The following is a 9,917-nucleotide window of genomic DNA, read 5'->3' on the forward strand; positions in this document are numbered from 1 at the left end:
ATTTTGGTATCTTTCCTTAAGCACAAAATGGTTTGTTTCCAAAGAAAGTGGGTGCTAAGCGCCATTGAAATGAATGGGCCTCATGTTAATCATGAACTTGTGTTCATTGTAAACTCCTGCTTAGCTAGGAGTTGCTTTTTTAGTCATTAAGAATTGACTCAAAGTGAAATAGGAATATATTCAGAAAATATGTGTTGATGAGACATTGTAGCTTGGTGATAGAAATTGATGTGAATGGCTATTTGAGAGAAAGGAGGGAGCACTTCCACTAAGACCTAGTTAAATACAAATCAGTCAGTCAACAACAGCTTCTTAGGAAACCAAAGCAGAGCCAAACCTGTATTTCTGCATTATTAGGAAGGAACCAGTGTTGCTAGGAAGCTCAAAGAACTGTCAGCCCCAAGCACAAAGCATTGTGAACAAGGGAGCGATCCCAAGTTGGACCTTTTGTTATGTCATGTTATTTTATTATTGATTTATTTTTTATTTAAATTGCTTCTTACTTTGAAGATCTTCCCCAGCAAAGATGCAGCCTAGCATTGCATTTATCAATATAAATAAATAAATAAATTCACCAGCTGGAGTCCAGGCCATAGCATTGGTGTGAATGACAGGAGTGGGTCTTTGTTTTTGTTTTTTTAAATATCCCAGCATTGACAATAGGAATGAATTGACTCACCATAATAAGCACCTGCGCACCTGGTGACTCTTCCTGACTACAGACAGTCTCAAGAAGAGAAATCTGGCCCAAGAGAGCTGGGTTCAGCAATCGCGCAGCCACTTAGTTTTGGGGTACCATGTGTTTGAGAATCCCTGTGTTTGTCCAGTATATTCTTCTGCAATCTGCAGAGCAGGCTGGTGAGGTCCCAGTGTTGAGAGCTGGAGCTTTTCCTGGTGGGACAATCCCAGAAATGGATTTAACTGCACTTGATGCATGGAATTCCTGGCTCCACTCCTAAAGAAAGCACAAATGTTTTCAGTCTGTTAGTACTCTCAGGATCAAATCCTAACCAACTTTCCAGCTGTGACATAGCTATGTCAATGGGGCATGTGCTGCATCCTGCAGTTGGGGGGCAGTCATGGAGGCCTCCTCAAGGTAAGGGAATACTTGTTTCCTTACCTTAGAGCTGCAATGCCCTTACCTTGGTGCTGAAAAGTTGGTTAGGATTGCATCCTAATTTAATTATAGAAACAATATCTTTGTTGCTTCACATATTCCCAAATGTGGGGTCTACTTCATCCTTTGTTCATTTGTTCCTTTGCTCATGCTCAAAGCTCACTGCATGCTGTAAAATGAACAGTCCATATGGAGGGGGGCAGAATGAGGCAACATTACCAAAACAATACAGATTATGATCCTCCCAGGACCTCTGTGCAGAACAGGGCAACCAGCTCTGAAGTTATCCCTGGAGAAGTCTCTCCCCACACTCCAAACACTGTTTACACAAGAACAGAGATGTCAAACTTGTTTCATATCGAGGGCCGAAGTTAGCATTCATGGTGCCTGCTGAGGGCTGGAAGTGACATCATTAAGCAGGAAGTGACATCATTAAGCAGATGGTGGTCATAAATAAGCACTTTGTTCTCACATAGAAATTCATTAGTTGCAAATGACAGAAGAGAAAATGTGCAAATCTTGTTCATATTTTCAAGATATAAGAGAACCCAGTTATCAAGCTGGGAGAGAACCCAATTATAACGGGGGCTGGATAAATTGTTTTGCAGACCCCCTCTTTTTGTGCCTGGACAGCTTCAGAGAGGCCTGAACGAAAAGCCTGCTTGCAACCGAAGACTGAGACATGAGAGGGAAGCAAAAGAATTGGACATGCAGAAGAAAACCCGGATTAATTAGTCAGTAACTTGCCACACAGAAATCTTTAACTGATTAACGTAATGCAATGCGCAGCCCTGTTCTAACCAGACTGCCTCATCCCATGGTATAGCAGTACCGAAACAGCCACCACTGTATCCCATGGGGCCAAGGAAGCAGCTGGTGATATCTTGAGGTAAGGAGGCTGCTTGAGGTAAAGGAACCATTTTTCTTTCACTTCATGTTGAGCCCCAGCAGCCCCTAGGGATCTATTTGGATCTGACCCAGCTCAATAGCTGGTGCAGATTTGAGGAGAGCCGTGTAGGGCTTGCAGGCACAAGAGGGGGGATAGGATCTGGCGATAGCCTCTTTATGACCGCCCTTGCCCTCCTCCTGGGTCGGAACCACCCTCCTCCCCACTCTCTAGTTCCACCCCGTGTCGCCATCTCTTTGCCCCCATTCCAGAATGTCTCCCCACTGCTCAGCAGGATACTTACTGCTGATGGTGCCCACGGCACCTCTGACTATTGTGGAGGCCCAACACCTGCTTACACTGGCCTCTCTGCCAGCACCTCAGTTGTTCTGGCCACCAAAAAGTGCCTTACAATGGCTGTCTTCTAGGTGCCAGAGGATACCAGTGCTGGCTCAGGACCGGATAAGTGTTTAAATGTGTTTCTCCTTTTTTCTTTTCTTTTTCCTTAGAGGGGCCCACAACTGTTACCCTGCACATGCCCAATCTCATCTGATCTTGGAAGCTAAGCAGGGTCAGGCCTGGTTAGTACTTGGATGGGAGACCTGGGAATACCGGGTGCTGTAGGCTTATACCATAGTCTTTCGGGACTGAAGGTTGCCAACCACCAGAGGGGTCAAGTCCCATTTGCCCCCTATGGAGAAGCCTCCACTGCATGAGCATCAAAGCTATTGGAGCGCATGCAGAGCCAAAACATGAAATATTATTATTATTATTATATTATTATTATTATTATTATTATTATTATTATTATTATTATTATTATTATTATTAACAGTACTTATATACCGCTTTACAACAAAAAGTTCACACAGCAGTTTACAGAAAGAATCAAATAGCTAATGGTTCCCTGTCCCAAAAGGGCTCACAATCTAACAGATGCCAAAAGAACACCAGCAGGCAGCCACTAGAAAAGACAGTGCTGGGGTGAGGAGGGCCAGTTACTCTCCCCCTGCTAAATAATAGAGGAGCACCCACTTGAAAAGTGCTTCGTACCCAGTTAGCAGGAAGAGAGCCCAATCCTAGGCATGTCTACTCAGAAGTAAGTCCCATTAGAGTCAATGGGGCTTACTCCTAGGAAAGTGCGGATAGAATCGGGCTATAAGTTTCCCACTTATTCCCAAAAAGCTCAAATCCTTGCCAGTTTTTTAAACTGACATTCTTAGCAGTCATTCTTGAAGATTTACAGCTTCATAAAAAAGTTTAACGTAGGAAAACTATTGATTATAAGAGTGAAAGTTCTTGAGGAAATGCCTGATATTTTTTTTTAAGCCAAAAATCTCATTTGTTGGCTATTAACAGAAGGACTGTCATTTATTAGTCTTCTTCAAACTGTGCGGGAGGTCCATAAAGCAATTATTTTCCATGGGCAAGGTCACATTATTGAACAATTCCATTTCTCAAACAAGATAACTAACTCATTAGCATTTCTATTGGCTTAGCTAATGAAACTCCAAACTCTTCAATTCCCATGTCAAAATAAAGAGAAAAGTCTTTGGAAGCCTTTATCGATTGTGGCAATATGCATTATACCCAACCTAAGTATTTGTTTTTGGATCACTTAAGGCTCAAGTAAAAAGAGCGGGCGGGGGGGGGGGGAGAGCGAGCAATTGAGTTCCTGGGAGGTAGCATGACTAGATTCACACATTCATGGGCATCCTGCCTCATTTGATTTCTCTATACTTGACTGACTGACAGCTATAGCGGAAGCTGTATGATATCCAGTCACAGCTCTGGTTCATCTAATTCAGTGGTTTCCAACCTTTAGGAGCCTATGGACCACTGAGGCAAAAACTGGAATCGTTGTGGACCACATGCAGCTGTGGGCAGTCTGGTCTCTGCCCTCTCTAGTAGTCTGTCTCCTGAGTGCTTACCCATGGACGATCAAAGAGGATGGAGAATGGACTAACCACAGCCACAGTGGCTATGGTTACAAGTGGTCTGTTCTCTCCTCTCTCTGGTGGTCCATAGGGGATTTCTTGCTCAGCAAGATACTAGAAATGATCAAAGGTGATTTTTTTCCCCCTGAGACTTTGTGGACCACTTCTCAGGATCCCACGAACCACTTGTGGTCCATGAACCACAGGTTGGGAACCAGTGACCTAGATCAATATATTCTACAATGCCTAACATCACCTTCCCAAGGATTCTCAGGGGTCTTTTGAGCCCTATCAGGAGATCCTGGGACCTTCTGCATACAAAAGATGTGTGTTACAACTGAGTTAAGTCCATGTATTATATGCCATACGCTAAATAAATAAATACAATAGGGCATCATCACTCATTGTCACAAACAGAGCTTAGTGACAATGTAGCAGGAGTTAGCAGTAACTCCTGCTAATTGGGTAAGAGACACTTTTTCAAGTGGGTGCTCCTTTTTTTAGCAGGAGGAAACTGGCCCACCTCACCCCAGCAGTGTCTGTTCTAGTGGCTGTCTGCTGGTATTCATTTGTATCTTTTTAGTGAGCCCTTTTGAGACAGGGAGCCATTTAGTTATTTGATTTTTTCTGTGAACCGCTTTGTGAACTTTTAGTTGAAAAGCAGTATATAAATACTGTTAATAATAATAATAATAATAATAATAATAATAATAATAATAATAATAATAGTGTGAGGTCAGGGTGAACAGAATGTGTTTAAAAACAATGTGTCCGTTAAGTCTTTTCTGAGATATTTTATCTGGGCACCTTGTTGGGATATCAATGGTTTTAGAAAGAAATAAAATGAAACAATTGACAAATCCCTGAGAAGGGAACACAAGTCCCAGATCCTAGATCCAGATTCTGGAAACAACAGGGGCTAAGGTTCAGGGGCAACTGAGCCCCTCCCCATTTTAACAGCATAGAATTCCCTTCACTTGCTTCCATACAAGTGAATGGAGTGGAAGTGCTGATTCAGTTGTATGGAACAATATCCAGTTATTTGAATGTTCAAGGAGGGGAAGCACAATTACTCCTTTGTCCCCAGCTTTGACGCCCACCCACTCCCATGTGTGCATGTGGTCTGCCCAGTTTTCCTGAATTCAGCCCATTCCTCTCTCCATTTAGTTATATGGAGGCTACGGAAACAGGAAATTCACACTAAAGGAGAAGTATCGCTTGTCTCTTTTGTTTCCCACAAAGAGAAACAATAGAGAGTGTTTCTGGGGATATCACACTAATTTGAACCTAGAGCTATAGAACTGAATGCTCCAGTTAGGAAGGTACAGGCTGTCATTGGTCCAGTCCACAGCTGATCACTCAGTAAAAGACCCTTCCCTTTCAAATGGACTGTTATGCAATGAACATGGAGCCTCTGAGGACAGCTTTAAAGCACTGCAAAGGGTTAAGTCCCTTTTTTGATGCAACTCACCAAGCAATCCTGACATTCAGTTGCCTAAATCAAGCATGAAAGCAAGGCCAAAGATGGATTCACTAATGTACTGAAGGTCTCCACCTTACAATAGCCTGCTTTTGTTAATATACAACATCTAACCTATGCAGAAAATGCTAAATGGCAAAAGAAATTGCACTTGATTGTAGCCATTTTGCCTTTTTGCCATTCTGTGACTCTTCATTGAGGAGATAATTTAAAAAAAAAATCAACTGAAATGTCATGCTGGATCAAAATGGCATCCGAGGTGGCGGAAGAGAGTCTCCCAAATTAACTTGCTCCCAGGAAGTACAGTTCATCTATAGAAGGACCAAATCATAGTCCTTCATAGAACAAAGTTATCTGCTCCATCGGCTGTGTATTTAGGAGCGTAGCTAACAAGCTTTTCAGGCTACTCTCAGTTCCAAAGGTTTTTGGCAGATGCAATCACCTAGTTTGCCCTGGGCAATTAGAGTAACAGGTGTACTCTTTAAAAATTAAGAAAAAAAAAACCCTCTTAGAGATTCTTTCAGTGACTCTTACTTAACTTCCCTGCTGAAATTCCAAGTATTGTATAGTTTCTTCTAGAGCATAACCTCTAGACTATTTTTTTGTATTCATCTTAAAAAGCTATTTCCTTCAGGGAGTCTGAGTGTGACTCGGCATAGACTTAACTTTCAGCGTGTGGGCCAGGGCAGCTGGTGCAAATGGCTGCCAGCCCCAGGAGTATGCCAATGAACTGTCCAGTCCTACTGGAGCAGGTAAGTCAGCAGAGGGGGCATTCCTTAGAAGGATCCAGGTAGGGATTGGGACTGGTTGGGGCATGTCAAGGGTGAGCTAGGTGGAGATTGGCAGCAGCTGGTCTGACAGCAGCATGCCCCCCTGGAGCCACTCAGATTTGTGTCAGCCAAAGAGATGGAACAGATCCAATTAGGCCCACTCGGGAGAATGGCATGGTGTTTGATACATACAAAAGTGTTTTACTTAGCTCCCTATCGCTGCCTGATCCCTGGCCAGTCCATAACATACATTGAAGGCTGCACTAGCGCCGCTAGAGGGCCAGCCCAGAATAGAATTGGTCTGTTCAACAAGCAAAAATATTTTTTCTCACATTATATACACTTCAACATAGAGTTCTTGCAAGTGTCTCAGCCTTATATTCCATTATCTCTCACACAAAAATCACTCCCATAGTGGGACCCTGCTTGCCACCCCAGCATTAGTTACATGAGCTAATTAATTATTGAGCTAAAAAATGAAATTAATTACAAGATACATTGGCGTGATAATGAGATTCCTTTATGGCTGTTATCTGCAGGTGTATAAATCACAGTGCTCTTAATTACACTCAGTAGCTTGGGAAACCGTGGGGTGCCCAGCTCTCAAAATTCAGAAGCTGAAAAAGTTGGAGGGGGGAGGAGCGCATATATTCGTATTTATTTCACTTAAGGCTGTTGTCCTTCAGTGAGAGGGCCTGCAACTGGGAAAATGAAAAAGGAACATCCACCTGATTTCTATGAAAATAATCCATTGACAACCATAGTAGATTGCATCGATGTGGGCTGCAAACCTGATCTCCATGGAAGTCAAGACTAGGATGTGGAGGTTCACATAAGATAGGGGTGTGCAGAATTCTCTTAGACATTTTATTTGTCTTATCGAAATTTGGTTAGCTTCCTTGGAATGCACCCTGGTATTTGGGAGGAATTCTCTTTGAATTTCACTTTAAAAAAACCCTTCTGATGTAAGACACAATAAGTAAATGTGTCTGCAATAAGGATGGCACTTTGATGTGTGATGATGACGAGAAAAGACTTACAGCAGTGCATGGTAGGGGTTTCTCTGATGTGGTGCCCAGACTATGGAACTCCCTTCAATATGAAGTTTGGCACCCTCATTCATCAGCTGCAGATTCCCCTCTTAATTTTAATGTGGTTTTTCTTGTGTTTGTGTGTGCGTGCGTGTCAGTGCAATCCTATCTTGCGCTGGAACAGGAAAGCCAGGAGGCTTGTGCTCTATCCAGTACAAAATAGGGCTACAAAGCAGCTCAGCTGAAGGTAAGTGGAAATTCTTCCCCTTACCCCTGGGTAAGCCACTGCAGCCCCTATGGGTCCCCTCGGACTTGCGCCACCTCCTGAGGTGGCGCAAGTCTGAGGAGACCAAAGTCGCCTGAAATTGCTCCGTGCTGCTTGGATCCAACAAAACAGCCAGATCCCAACCCCATCTTCCACTCCCTGCGCACCTGCCTCCTCTGCCTGCCCTCCCCCCACCCTGGAGCGCCTCCCTCCCGCCTCCTCCCTGCCCACCCCAGAGTCTTGTGCTGGCTGAGCTCGGCCAACACAAGGCTTTCTCCACAAACCACCACAACAGCTGGATGCAGCCTCTGTGTACCAGCGCACCTCTGTGTGCTGGAGCAGCTTGCTCCTGAAGAGGCACAAACGTGTTTACAGCATGTTCGAGACCCTCCTAGGTGGGCGTAAGGGACTTGCACCAGTCTAACTCATAGTTAGGATTGCGCCCTGAGTGTGTTAACATTTTTGAATCACTCACAATTTTGATCAACTCCCTAGTGTGAGGGGGAAGCATGGGATATTCAGCTTTAAATAAATAAATAAATAAATAAATAAATATTTCCAGCACCAATGCAGCTGCAGTGCAGCCCTGAAGTAACAGAACAAACATTCCCTTACCTTGAGGAAACCACCATGACCCCCCCCCCCATTGCAACCCATGCCCTGTTGGCACAACTGTACCAGCACTGGAAAGGTGGACAGGATTAGGCTACGTCAGTCAAGCATGATGGTGGGGAATTCTGCAGAACTTGTGAATGCTGCTATCACAGCCAATGTGCAGAATTACTTCCAAACAACAGATGAACATTTGGGCAATTTGAGTCTCTGCGCAAGTAGGCCTGTGCCATATGTTATGCTACGCATGTGGCCAAAGAGGACCCATGTGTTCACTCCACCATGTTCAATGGAGGTGAGCTCTTCAAGCACACCATAGATGGAAGAAGGATTGCAAGAACCAGTCATTCTTTTTTTTCCAGCTACCATTTACTTGCCAAGCTAGATTTCTGCAATTGGTTTGATAAATGTAGTTGTGAAGGGGTTGAATGCTCAATGAACCACAATCCTCATACCGTACGCTGTATAATGAAAAATGTGGCAACTGCAAAAGTCAGCAAAAATAACTGAATAAGGGCCGATATGATACTGAATTCACCGGGCATTATATTAAGCTTGCATTGTGGTGGCCTCTTTATAGTAATGGTCACTCATAAAACCCACCCAGCCTGCATCCAGTCCAGCCATTTCTCTACTTGACATTTGCTTACCACTGACATTCCTACAGCAAGGTTCAATATAAAGACTCCCGAGTCATCTTTTTTGAAAGCCTCATGTGCCTCGACTAGAGCACTCCTGGGGTTAAAGCTTTGCCAAGTAGCTTTCACGTCAGTATTAAACTCTCTAAACTCTGCCATGAAAAGCCTCTGACAGTGTTAGTGTTACAATAATTGTACGTGCTATTGTGCAATTACGAGAGCACTACCTATCAAACCAGAGGAATAAGTTGACGGGTTTATAATTTTCCCAAGGTGAACTTCAAGGCAGTGACTAGAATGAGGGAAATATGCACACAGACACACAACAGAGCATCCATTATTCACTCATATTAAAGCAATTTAGCACATACAGTTAGCTAGTCTGATGGCTATATGCTGCACATCTCTGAATACCAGTTGCAGGAAGCCAAAGGGGCACAATAGGGGTCTGCCTTCATAACCTGCTTATGGACTACCCAGAAGCAACTAATGGACCACTGTGAGAAAGAAATGAGAGGTGAGTGCTAGACAAGATGATCATTTGGCCTTGATCCAGTATGGTGGTTCGTATACTATCCTGAATATCAGCTACAGAGAAGCAATGGTGGGATAGATTATGCCAGGGGTGGCCTTTGACATATAATGTGGCTCTTTGACATATAATGTGTGGCTTGTGGAAATATGTTGGCCGAGCTACATTTTGCATTACAATTAGTATAAAAGGTATATAAGAAATTTTCAAGCTTTATAGCTATTTACTGCAGCGGTCCTCAAACTCTTGACAAGTCTGAGAACCGCTGTTTTGATGAGGACTGGGATGGGGAATTTGCCCCAGCAGCAACGAAGTGATTGCGGTGCTCAGGGCACCCATGGTTGGCAACCTTCAGTCTCGAAAGACTATGGTATAAGCCTACAGCACCCAGTATTCCCAGGCAGTCTCCCATCCAAGTACTAACCAGGCCTGACCCTGCTTAGCTTCCGAGATCAGACAAGATTGGGCATGTGCAGGGTAACAGTTGCTGATAGGGCACCCAGGAGCATTTTAATATACCTGGGGGATTGTGCAGCTTCCTGGAGGATCATGGAGGCTTGCAGCCCCCTCAATGAGCCTCCCATCCGCAGCAGTGAGCTCCGATCTGCCAACGGTGCCCACTCCAGTTTCAGAAGGTCCAAGCTCTGGA

At 44.0% G+C, this 9,917-nt stretch overlaps 1 pseudogene; it reads left to right on the forward strand.

Annotated features, from left to right (window-relative positions):
* Positions 1 to 2,516: 2,516 nt before the first annotated feature.
* On the forward strand, positions 2,517 to 2,630 carry LOC136663333 (5S ribosomal RNA; annotated as a pseudogene).
* The last annotated feature ends 7,287 nt before the right edge of the window (positions 2,631 to 9,917 follow it).

The sequence above is a fragment of the Tiliqua scincoides genome, chromosome 12 (assembly GCF_035046505.1).
Source record: "Tiliqua scincoides isolate rTilSci1 chromosome 12, rTilSci1.hap2, whole genome shotgun sequence".
Taxonomy (NCBI): Eukaryota; Metazoa; Chordata; class Lepidosauria; order Squamata; family Scincidae; genus Tiliqua; species Tiliqua scincoides.